The following is a 12131-nucleotide window of genomic DNA, read 5'->3' as shown; positions in this document are numbered from 1 at the left end:
TTATTCATTCATTTATTTTTTAAAGATGGGCTCTTGCTGTGTTGCCCAGGCTGGTCTCGAACCCATGGGCTCAAGCCCCATCCTCATGTCTCGGTGTCCCAAAGTGCTAAGATTACAGACCTGAGCCACTGCGCCCAGCTGGAATCTACATTTCTTAAGGAGGAGCATGAAACATCGAAGATATGAAGGGATTCTTGGAGTGTGTCTTATTCCATTGGTGCTGCTATAACAGAATACCGCAGACTGGATAATTTATAAACAGCAGAAATGTATTTCACAGTCTGGAGGCTGAGAAGTCTAAGATCTAGGCAACAGCAGATTGAGTGTTTAGTGAGGGGCTGCTTCCTCTGGACAGCGCCTTATGGCTATGTCCTTACACAGTGAAAGAGATGAATGAACTCCGAGACCTCTTTTTAAAAGAGCACTAATCCCAATCCTGGGGGCTCTGCTCTCATGATCTAATCCTCTCCCAAAGGCCCCCACCTTAGAATACCATCACTTTGGGGGTTAGGATTTCAACATATGAATTTTGAGGGGACACAAACATTCAGACCCTAACAGAGTATGAGATTGAGTGGTCTGAAAAGATGGGAGGTGTGAGCTGTGGGGGGGGATGCATGACAATGATGGCACACGGGCAATTGGTATCTTTACCCTTTATTGTTAATAATCTGTGTATTTCAGAGATTTGGCATGCAGTGTCTTGAACATCCTTAGTGAATGTATAAGTTGAAAACTCCAAGTGTTTGTGGATTATTGACATAAATGTCTATTTCTCCTATTGTTCCTTATTTCTTTCTTTGCTGTTAAGGATTCAGAAGGAATTGGTTAAAAGGACTTTTTCTCTATGGTTAAAGAAGAGACCTCAGACCTGGGTGGTTTTGATCATGCTTCTTGTCTTGAATTATCATCTCGGGGTAATGAATGACCGTTATTCAAATCATGCAATATTTGTTGAGAGTCTACCACGTATGAAGCCCTCTTCTAGGCACTTGCAATAGAATTGTGAACAAAATGGATAAAAGTGCCTGCTCTTGTGGGGCTCATGTTCTAGTGGAGGAGAGAAACAAGAAAAAGAGTAAAATAAGAAAATATCCAGCATGTGTACAAAGGAGAGAAAAATAGCTGGGCATGCATTGGCTCACGCCTGAATCCCAGCACTTTGGGAAGCCGAGGCGGGCAGATCACTTGAGTCCAGGAGTTTGAGACCAGCCTGGCCAACATGACAAAACCCTGTCTCTACTAAAAATACAACAATTAGCCCAGTGTGGTGGCACGCGCCTGTAGTCCCAGCTACTCAGGAGGCTGAGGCAAGAGCATTGCTTGAACCTGGGATGTGGAGGTTGCAGTGAGCCGAGATCACATCACTGCACTCCAGCCTGAGCAACAGGGTGAGACTCTTTCTCAATAAATAAATAAATAAAAAATAAAGGAGAGAAAAATAAATCAGGGAAGTAAGAAAGGAAATGTGCCAGGGATGAGGGGCGGAGGTGGTGGGGTGGGGCCACTGGCCAGGAGGACACCTTCATTGAGAAGGTGATGTTGAACAAAGACCTCAAGTCTAAGGTTACCTTCATATGCGGAAGAAGAACAAGTTTGCACAGGAGCAAATAGACCAAGGTGGCCACTATCCTTAAGAAAACAAAAACCCATATTCATGCCAAAGGCCAAGAATATTGTTTTTGGTTATTGAAGTGGAATGAGTCAGTAGTATCTGTGTGTATGTGTCTACCAGACGGTTAATGGGCAGTTCATTAGCCGCTACCTTTTTTTTTTTTTGGTGGTGGGGAAACAGTGTCTGGTGGGTGTTTCTGCAGGAGACTGCTGACCTCAGACCCAGCCGACCTGACTAATTTTTGCCAATGGAAAGTTATATGTGTAAGGGATTACAGCTCTTCTTTAATGGGCTGAGTTCATCTGTGGCCAGAAAAAGAACAAAGGCTCCCAGGGTACAGGGCTTTGGGAGGGGTGAGAAGTCTGAATCATAAGCCTGAGCCTAAGCAAGGTGTGTGAAGTTGTTGAGGCTGAGAAAAATAAAAGTCAGAGATGACTTATCTTGGCGTCTGCCAGCCCACAGCAAGGATTCTCAGCTGGGCAGGTTGTCAGCGTCGTGGTCCCATGCTGAGAAATTCCCTTTCTCAGGAACCAGGCATCTGAGAGTATAGGGTTGAACTTTGGTGTTTTAGGTGATGTGGTGAAGTGTTTGTCAACTTGCTGGCTGAGCCTACTCCACACCAGTAGTAACTCTTGGTGCCTGTGCCAGGAACTGTGTCATCCTTGTGAGTCACCTGTCATGCATGTTTTACCGGGAAGTTGGGTGGTTCAGCTGCGAGCAAGATTCTGTTCAGTATGTATTTCTTTTGATTGTGAACCAACATTAGTACTTCAGGGAGGTATTATAAATAGGTCAGTGTAAAATATCCACCAGCCGTTAATTATCTCAGTCCAGAGTTTGAACTTGCCTCTTCGTGCGGTGGGGGTGTGGGGGGGGGGGGGTTCTGTGAAAGGGCCCCGGGAATACATTTAGGAATCTCCCACACATGCATTATGCATATTATTTACCTCTTGTGCAATTGAGCTGGCTCACGTTAGATACCTTGTTCACTCACCTTTCTCAGACGGAGTGACAATTAACTTCCAGGAGCTTCATGACAAACCCTAAAATATGTTGCTTGCCTGCCACATTTGTCCTTAAGAGGGCATGAGGTTCTCCATGAGTAAGTGTAGGCTTTGGGAGTCACACTCAGCCCTCTGACTTTGTGAACCCAGAAACTGAGATTCATGATACAAAGGGTAATATTAGTAATAATAAGGCCGGGCATGGTGGCTCACACCTATAATCCAGCACTTTGGGAGGCCGAGGTGGGCAGATTGTGTGAGGTCGGGTGTTCGAGACCAGCCTGGCCAACATGGTGAAATCCCATCTCTACTAAAAATACACAAATTAGCTGGGCTTGTTGGCGGGCACCTGTAATTCCAGCTACTTGGGAGTCTGAGACACAGAATCGCTTGAACCCAGGAGGCAGAGGTTGCAGTGAGCTGAAATCACTCCACTGCACTCCAGCCTGGGCAACAACAGAGTGAGACTCTGTCTCAAAAAAAAAAAAAAAAAAGATAAATAAATAAATAAATAAATAAAAACAAATAAATCAAATGTAAGGATGTCAAGGTTATTAATGACAAGATTGTAGCCCAAATGCAGTAGTGAGGTTGGAGAGAGCTGGGGTCCCAGCCTCACAGAGACTAGGTTAGAATTTTAGACCTGCCTCTTACTTGTTGAGTGGCTTTGGGCAGTTCATTTAACCTCTCCGTGCCTCAGTTTTCTTTATCTGTTAAATGGGTCTAGTAATAAGTAGTACCTTGCTGAGTTGTCATGAGGACCATGTATAAAATTGAATGAGCAGCCCCTAGCCTAGTGGCTTTCACAGAGAAAGTGCTCAGGAAATGTCAGCAACTCATTGTCATCAAAGTTGTCTTCACATAGCTTTATGAGGGAAATGCTCTTATTCCCATTTTACAGATGAGGGACTGAGGCTTTATGAAGATTAAGGGATAGGCCTGTGACTGGAAGAGGAATTCCTGGCTGACTTAGACTGCCTGGCACCCCTGCTTACGTCTGAACTGCTGAAATTACTGCGAGTTGAGGGTACACCTGAATGTGGTCAGTTAACATGTGTAACATTTAATATTTACAATTAAGAATTTGGGTTTGATTCATTTCCCCCACTGTTAGGGTTTTGGACTCATATCTGACCCTTTTTGGTTTCTTGATATGCTTTGAAATTTGGGGTTGGGATGGGTTGGTGGAAGCAGCTGTTCCCTACTGCTGTGCCTCCAGCATACTGTGCAAAGGTGTGCCTTGTTTTATCTTCATAATTGTGAAAGATTTACCTTGATAGGTGAGGCAATGTCATTTTATCTCTTACAATCAGAGAAAATCACTTATCTGGGCGTGTGAAGATCATGGTGATATGACAGGAAGAGTTGGCTTATTGGAAGGCTTGGTTAATGTGTGTAAAGTTTTGATTACTTTTGTTTTTAGCAGCAACTTTTTTTTTTTTTTTTTTTTTGAGACAGAGTCTTGCTCTTTTGCCCAGGCTACAGTGCAGTGGCATGATTACAGCTCGCTGCAACCTTCGCCTCCCGGGTTCAAGCTATTCTTGTGCCTCAGCCACCCAAATAGCTGAGATTACAGGTGTGCGTTACCATCCCTGGCTAATATTTATTTATTTATCTATTTATTTTTAAGTAGAGATGAGGTTTCATTGTGTTGGCCAGGCTGGTCTTGAACTCCTGACCTCAAGTGATCCGCCCACCTCGGCTTCCCAAAGTGCTGGGATTTTAGGCATGAGCCACTGTACCAGGCCAGCAGCTTTTTTTTTTTTTTTTTAAAGCTACATATATGTGAGCCAAAACGTTGAAAATGATATTTTTGGAATCTTTTTTAAAAGTTGTGGTAAAATATATATAACATAAAAGTTGGCATTTTAACTATTTTTAAGTACACACTTCATTGGCATTAATTACATTCACAATGTTGTACAACCATCACCACTATCTATGTCCAAAACTTGGGTGTAAGTGGAATTATGCAATATTTGTCCTTTTGTGTCTGACTTCTTTCACTTAACATAATATTTTGAAGGTTCATCCATGTAGCAGCACAGATCAGAGCTTCAATATTTAAATGGCTGAGTAATATTCCATTGCAGAGATATACCACATTTTGTTTATTCATTCATCTGCTGATGGGCACATAGATTGTTTCGACCTCTTGGCTATTGTGAGTAATGCTGCAATGAATATTCACAGACAAGTGAAAATGATGGTATTTTGTGGCATTAGCAAAGATGCACTTTTTTTTTTTTTTTTTTGAGACAGACTCTTGCTCTGTTGCCTAGGTTGGAGTACAGTGGTGTGATCCTGGCTTACTGCAACCTCTGCCTCGTGGGTTCAAGCGATTCTCCTGCCTCAGCCTCCTAAGTAGCTGGGAGTACAGGCACACACCACCACACCCGGCTAATTTTTGTGTTTTTAGTAGAGATGGGGTTTCGCGGTGTTGGCCAGGCTGGTCTTGAACTCCTGACCTCAGGTGATCTGCCCGCCTCGGCCTCCCAAAGTGCTAGGATTATGGGCATGAGCCACCACGCCCTGCCAGAGATGAACTTTAATTTCTTGGTATTCCAGGGGTAGAGCTTTCCTAACTGAGGAAGTCTGTATCTTTGACCAGGTTGCTATCTTAACCCCTTGGGCACATGTGGATCTTTCCCCTGCTTTCTTGCTGAGCCTGCCTCTGTAATTTGTTTGGGAGGACGCTGGCTGCTGGTGAGTCAGGCTGCCTCCAGCCATCCGGGTTTGACTGCATCCTCCCTCCCAGGTCTCTGGGCCCCTTGCTTGCTTGTCTGGAGCTTAGCCAAGAATTTCTCATGTACCCACTTTTTATGGTTTGCTTATTAATTCTAGATGGGCTCAATTTATATTGTTTTTTATTTGTATGTGCCTTTTGTACTAGGTTGGGGCCCCCAAATTATATGTGCATACACTGCATTGAATGTTCATTTTATGGATATATTTTTTAAAGGAGGTAATAATTGAGTGGAACATACAGCAAGTTTATTTCTGTTGACCTGGGTACTGGGCTGAAGCTGTCATGGTTTTATTATGTGAGCTTGAACAAGTCACTTACTCCTTCTGACTTCAGATGAATGAGTGATTTATAAGACCTCCTTTCTGCTCTTACATATAGAGGTCTATGACCCTAAATGTGTCACCCCTATGTTAGACCCTTTAATATTTTGAGATACAGGTTTGTCATATTCTCTGATTGAAAGTAACTTTTACATGTTTGGTTTTCGTTTACATTAGGGAAGATGGCAGCAAGTACTTCTAGAGTGAAATCAAATGCCTATGTTAGTGGAAGGGAACACAAGACAAGTGGATTCTCATCAACACGTTTCCCTAGCCATTATTCATTAGAAGTCACCTAATTTTAATTGATTATGTGCCTGTGGTTAGTACAAAACTCTGTAAGGTGTCATGTGTTACAAGCAGGTCTATAGGTGGGGTCCTTTTCACTTCACCATCCTACCCCTGTGCTATATGTCTCATCGTGTATTGGGCCATTCTTGCATTGCTATAAAGAAATACCTGACACTGGATAATTTATAAAGAAAAGAGGTTTAATTGGCTCATGGTTCTGCAGGCTGTACAGGAAGCATGATGCTGGCATCTGCTTGGCTTCTGGGGAGACCTCAGAAAACTTAACAGTTATGGCAGAAAGAGAAGCAGGAGCAGACATGTCACGTGCCAGAGCAGGAGCAAAAGAGAGATGCGGGGAGATGCCACAAACTTTTACACAACCAGATCTTGCGAGAACTGACTCACTATCACGAGAACAGCACCAAGGGGATGGTGCTAAACTATACATGAGAAATCCACCCCCATGATCTAATCACCTCCCACCAGGCCCCACCTGCAACACCAAAAATTACAATTCAACATGAGATTTGGGTGGGTACAAATATCCAAACTATATCACCTTCTTAGCCAGTGTCATTCTCCACTCCCTGCCCCAGTATGTTTTGGCCCCCCAAAATTTTAAAGTGACAGTTACTATATCTTAGTATAAAATAAAAATCAAAATGATTCCCACCCATGAATACCATTAAATACCATTAAATTGGTTGGACCTGGTTAGTGTCGGGCCTTTGTGGCTCACTGCGTCCACCCTCACAAGGGTGGCCTGCTACTTCCCCACAGTAGGGACTCTCTGGGGAAGGCTTAGGGCTCAAGAGGGTGAGCCCTCTGTGACCCCATTGGGAAGGACCTCCACTCTGTTATCCGACACGTAACTAGTGCCAGAACTGTACTTTTTGCCAAAATAGCACCGTCAATGTGAAAACATTGAGAACATTATAAATGCTAAGATCGTTTAAGAAACAGGGTTGGCTTATTTCCTGATTGAAAATTGTCTTGACATGTTTAGTGCCCATTCGCCCATTTAGAGACAGTGTTGGGCATGTGCCCAGTCCAAAGCCTGTTAACCCATGCATTCCATTGCCAATAGGCATCTACTATTTTAAGTTCCCACTTTACCGAAGGGTAGGCAGAGGGACTTGCTCTGAGTTACTCTTCTGGTTGTCGCTGGACCCTGGACTTGAACCGGCTCTTCTCATTTTGTATCCTTGCTTCTCTCATGACCAAATGAGGCCTCCCCGATGGGATACTCCCTGACCCAGCTTTTTCAAGAGGCTATACTGGGGATTATAAAGCTATCCTGGCATTCTTTGAAGAAATGGCAGGACTGAAATTAGAACTTGACTTTTTGTCTTCTTAGTTATTCTATATTATCTTACTTCTAGTGCCATTAACAATTATTATTGTTTATTGCTGCCGAGCAGGGAGGTATCTGAAAGGTCCCAAACTAGGAAAAACTTCGATGCTTTTACCCCCGTGAACACATGCACCATTTGTGCAAGGCACCCAGGGCCCTTGAAATCAAAAGCCTTACTGTGTGTGTGGGTGGGACAGCATCTGGCCCCATATGGTTTATTGCTGGTGGGAGCTAAGAGCTCACGGATGTTTCCTTGGCCTTCTTTGTTACCTTTATCTAACTCTGGTTGCACTTCCTCCCTTTTCCCTTCACCCTTTCGGTTACAAACCTGGCTTCACTTACAAGAATGTGGGCTACCAAGGAGTCCTGACCCTGTTGACTTTGACTTGTTAGATGAAAGTTGTTCTTCTGTAAGGAAATCTAATTTGGGGTAATGAAAACAATGGGGGCTTTAAAATCATGGAAACTTATAATTGGAAGATAGAGCTCAGAAGGCAGAGAAAATTAAATCGAACATCATCATTTTATAGTCAAGGAAACTGAAGCCCTTGGATTTTAGGGAATTTGCCACACAGTCCCTGCAATGCATTCTGGAGGTGGTGTTTAAAAGCTATTAGAGTTTCCTGGCCTCTTTTTGGCTGGCCCTGTATTTTTTAGGAATATCTCTATGTATTTGTTAGGTATTCTGTTTTCAGATAGAGAAAACTATGTAAAGAGTCTCTAAGTTTGGTTGGCATAAGGTTTACTTTGAAGTTGTAAAACATTCTTGTATCAAATCAAATTTAATGAAGACTGTGTTTTAAAACTTTGCCTAGAAAGGTGAACCTTGTTTGTCTCTCAGAGAAAAGAAAGACCCCATCCAGGGCTGAAACAAGTGTTTGCAGTGTTTTCAAACATGTCCGTATTCCCGAGCAGATCCTCAGATTACCTAGCATGGGAGTGTGTGGGATGGATCCATATTTAGACCTTTCATCAGTTTCAAATATAAAAGATTGATTTTGGCAATCCGTTGGTAGTCAACCACAAAATGTAGTTATGAAAAACCTTCTGCATTTCCATAGCAGTCCAAATATGGATTCCATTAACAGGATGCATATTTGGAACTGCAGTGATGCTGGGAAATCGTGTTTGGATTCAGGTAATTTGACGGTGTTAACACCCCTGTTGCGTATCACCTAACACGAGGAGGAGGAGGAGACTCTTCCCTGGCCTTGCTGCTGATAACATTGTTGCTAGGTGACATAGGTGAGGACGGGTTGGTGCCAGCACTTCTTACCTTGTTTTTGTTCTATGAAGGCTTGAAAAGGTGGAGGTAAGCTCCATTGTGGCTGATGGCTTCAAATTCGCAGATCTTGAAGACACCTTGATTCCTGACCAAGTTGGTTCTGGAGACCCCTGAAGAGAAATCCAGAAAATGCTTGCTTTTGGAAGCCATCTCTGTCACTGAGAATGCAATTTGAAAGGAATTTTAAAGCCCAGCTATTGTAGATCTAACATATATAGAGAGAGAGTGAGCAAGCTAAACACTGAGTTAAAATTTTTGGAGAGAATACGCTTAAATAAACTCTCCATACGTTTTCATTTCTGAGTGTAAATCCACTTGACAAAGGGAAAAAGAAGTTTAACCCTTTGTGACCTTTTCTCCACATGCCACATATTGTTTTCCAACATGAATTTATTTTTTATATAGTCCTCTTCTGTCTGTTTAGCCAGCTCTTGTGCAAATATCCACTAACAATTCACATACCTTCTAAGGGTGTCAGGGTTTACAGTTTCTCTAAATGTTCGTGCATACATCTTTTCTTTTGCGGTGATGTGTATTATTTTTGTATCATTTAGCATCATCCCCAGGTTCATCCCGATCTTGAGAAATTAACAACAAAAGTCAGCTGTGCTCCCTCTACTGGTTGCATTTCTTTGGAGCAGAAATACTGTACATTTGTGTATAAGTTCATTGCTGCTGATGGAGCTCGGACCTGTGTTCACATTTTCTTTTCCAAAATTCGCATGACTTAAAAAGCAAAACTAGTGGCTTTCAGAACCGCAGGTTAAGAAACTGGTACCTTTAGAGGGATAGGCGTCTTCCTTACTGCCCACTTGTCTACTAGTGTTGTGGGGGAATCTTCCTGGGCAGGAGGACACAGCCCTTCTGCTATAGCAGTAAATTCTTGGATGCTAAGTCCTGCTTCCCTCCGAGGCCCAAGGCCAATGCCTAGGGCCTCTCCAGTTCTGATATTGCTGTATTTTCATCACTATCAGGTAAGCCGTTCTGTTCAGATCTGTGAAAACCTGCCCGCCACTGTATGGAGCCAGCAGGGTTTATGTAACGTGTTCACATGTTGCTCAGACTCTTGATCTCAAGGTATTCTTCTCTAGAAGCATCTACAGGGGACCCTTTATTTTTAGGCCTGAGAGATAGGGAAGAAGGTGGGGACTATTTGGTTTAATCCAACATGTATGTATTGCGTCCCCACCATATATGTGGCTTTAAGAAAATTCAAGATGAGCAAACCTACTGTTCCCCCACCTCCCCTTTAGAGAAACACTAAGTAACAACAAAAAGCTCTTCTCCCCCTCCATGCAGAAATTAAATAATAATATCAGAAAGAAGGTGAAAAAAAAGTATATGCCCCCCACCCACCCAGAGCTAAAAGAAACCTTCTTAGGTAATCATGAGACCAGAAAACCTCTAGGCAAGATGTGCTCCCCGTGTAAGCCCACTGCTCTGATGCTCCGACCACTGACTTCATGGTGCTTGCCTTCCTCTTCCCACGAGTGATTTGTAACATTCTTTTCTATATGCTGTAATGAGATGAAGCGCCTTCCTGTTGTGTGTGGAGTAGTTCCAGTGGAGACTCATAATTGTCAATGGAGAAATGACTGATGGGCCTCGATGGGGCTGCTTTGTCTCAGTATCTGTCACATCTCTCGCTGCACACCATGTCGGCTTCCCCGAAGTACGCGATCTCTGATTCTCAAGACAGTCCCGCCTGGCTTTACATCATCCTTCTCCCATCCCCTTCATGATTGTTTTCATCCAGATTCAGCGTAAGTCAGTAGCTTGGTGAGTGCATGGATGCCAAGGCTGCACCCAAAACCACGGGATGCTTTCCTGCCTCTGATCTCAATGTCTGCTTTCTTCTGACCCCATATGTATGGTTCTCAGCGATTGAATGCTGCACGGTGGAAAAGGAGAAGTGTTGTTGCATGTTTTTCTAAGTCCCTAGAGAGTCTCTTCAAATTGATGATGCTATATGGAATAGATGGAATACATTAATTAAATGACAGGTGATAGTGAAACTTCTAAATCAGGGTTTCTCAGCAGCAGCAGCACTATTGGCATTTGTGGCTGGATAATTCTTTGTCGTGGGGGCCTGTTATATGCATGATAGGATGTAGAGCAGCATCTCTGGACTCTACCTACTAGATATCAGTAGCAACCCCCAGCTGTGACAACCAAAAATGACTCCAGATATTGCCAAATGTTCCCCGGAGGCAAATTCACCTCCAACTAAGGACCATTGCTGTATCCAAACATTCTTCTCTTTCTTCATTCTGTTTATTTATTTATTTTCAAGACAGAGTCTCACTCTGTCACCCAGGCTGGAAGTGCAGTGGTGTGATCTTGGCTCACTGCAACCTCCACCTCCCAGGTTCAAGCAATTCTCATGCCTCAGCCTCCTGAGTAGCTGGAATTACAGGCACACACCACCGTGCCTGGCTAATTTTTGTATTTTTAGTAGAGACGGGGTTTCACCGTGTTTCCAGCCTGGTCTCAAACTTCTGACCTCAGGTGATCCACCTGCCTCAGCCTCCCGAAGTGCTGGGATTATAGGCGTGAGCCACCGTGCCCATTCTGTTCCTTTAGATGTGTTTGTGGGCACTCTTTTGTTTATTTGCTTAATTCATTTATCAGGTGGTTATTAAATTTTCTGCTATACCAGCCTTTATACCAGCCTATATTCTTTACCAAGAATGTAAAGATGAACCAGGCATCTCTTTCTTCATGTTCATATACATATGAATATACATATGTGTGAATCCGTGTGGATATATATGAATATATATAAAATATATATATGGATATATATACATATATATTTGAGTCAAGTTTAAATGTATCTGAAAGTTCCCTTTTTGGAGTACTGTTTCCAGGCTGAATCCCTGGCTGGCATTTGAGTCATTATGACTTCTTTAATGAATGTTGGGTTTTTATTTTTGTAGCCTGTGTCTTTGAGGAAAGTCCCTTGCAGTATGGATGAGTATCCTTAGTTTTTGGCACAGCTTTTAACCTTATAAAATGATAATACTCTATTAATCTATCAATTTCATCCATGAATGCTTCAACCCTTTCAGATATAGCCTCTCACTTGTCACTTCAGATTTACCGTTTTCTTCTTTTGTGATTTCTTTCATTCTCTTTAACCAGCCACCTGAGGCATCATTTAACCTGAGGTCATTTAAAGTTTTATTTAAAGAAACTTCTGTTTGGAAACCAAGGTCAAGCACAGCAGAGGGATGTTCATTGCATGGCTTTCTGGTAAACTTTAAGTTAGCATGTTCCCTTTCACATTTTTAGAAACTGATATAAAAATTGCTCATGGGAAATCAAATTTGGGGCAGTTTTCTTTCCAGGGGGAAGGAAAGAGGGATGTATTTCAGCAAGGAAGAGGTTGACAGATAGTTTCCACTATGTGAGTAATTTTAATTTTTTTATGCTACATGGTGGGCACGTGGGTGTTCATTATATTCTTTTCAAATATATGTTGTATATTGGAAATACTTTCTAGTACATATT

The 12131-nt window shown here is 42.6% G+C and overlaps 1 protein-coding gene across 1 annotated transcript in view; it reads left to right on the top strand.

The window, feature by feature from the left end:
- Positions 1 to 12131, top strand: part of TIAM1 (TIAM Rac1 associated GEF 1) — a 441710-nt gene that overhangs the window by 202061 nt on the left and 227518 nt on the right. The window lies entirely within an intron of this gene.

The sequence above is a fragment of the Pan paniscus genome, chromosome 22 (genome assembly GCF_029289425.2).
Source record: "Pan paniscus chromosome 22, NHGRI_mPanPan1-v2.0_pri, whole genome shotgun sequence".
In the NCBI taxonomy this organism is placed as follows: domain Eukaryota; kingdom Metazoa; phylum Chordata; class Mammalia; order Primates; family Hominidae; genus Pan; species Pan paniscus.
The sequence above is the reverse complement of the archived record's forward strand: the minus strand, read 5'-3'. Positions and strand labels throughout refer to the sequence as shown.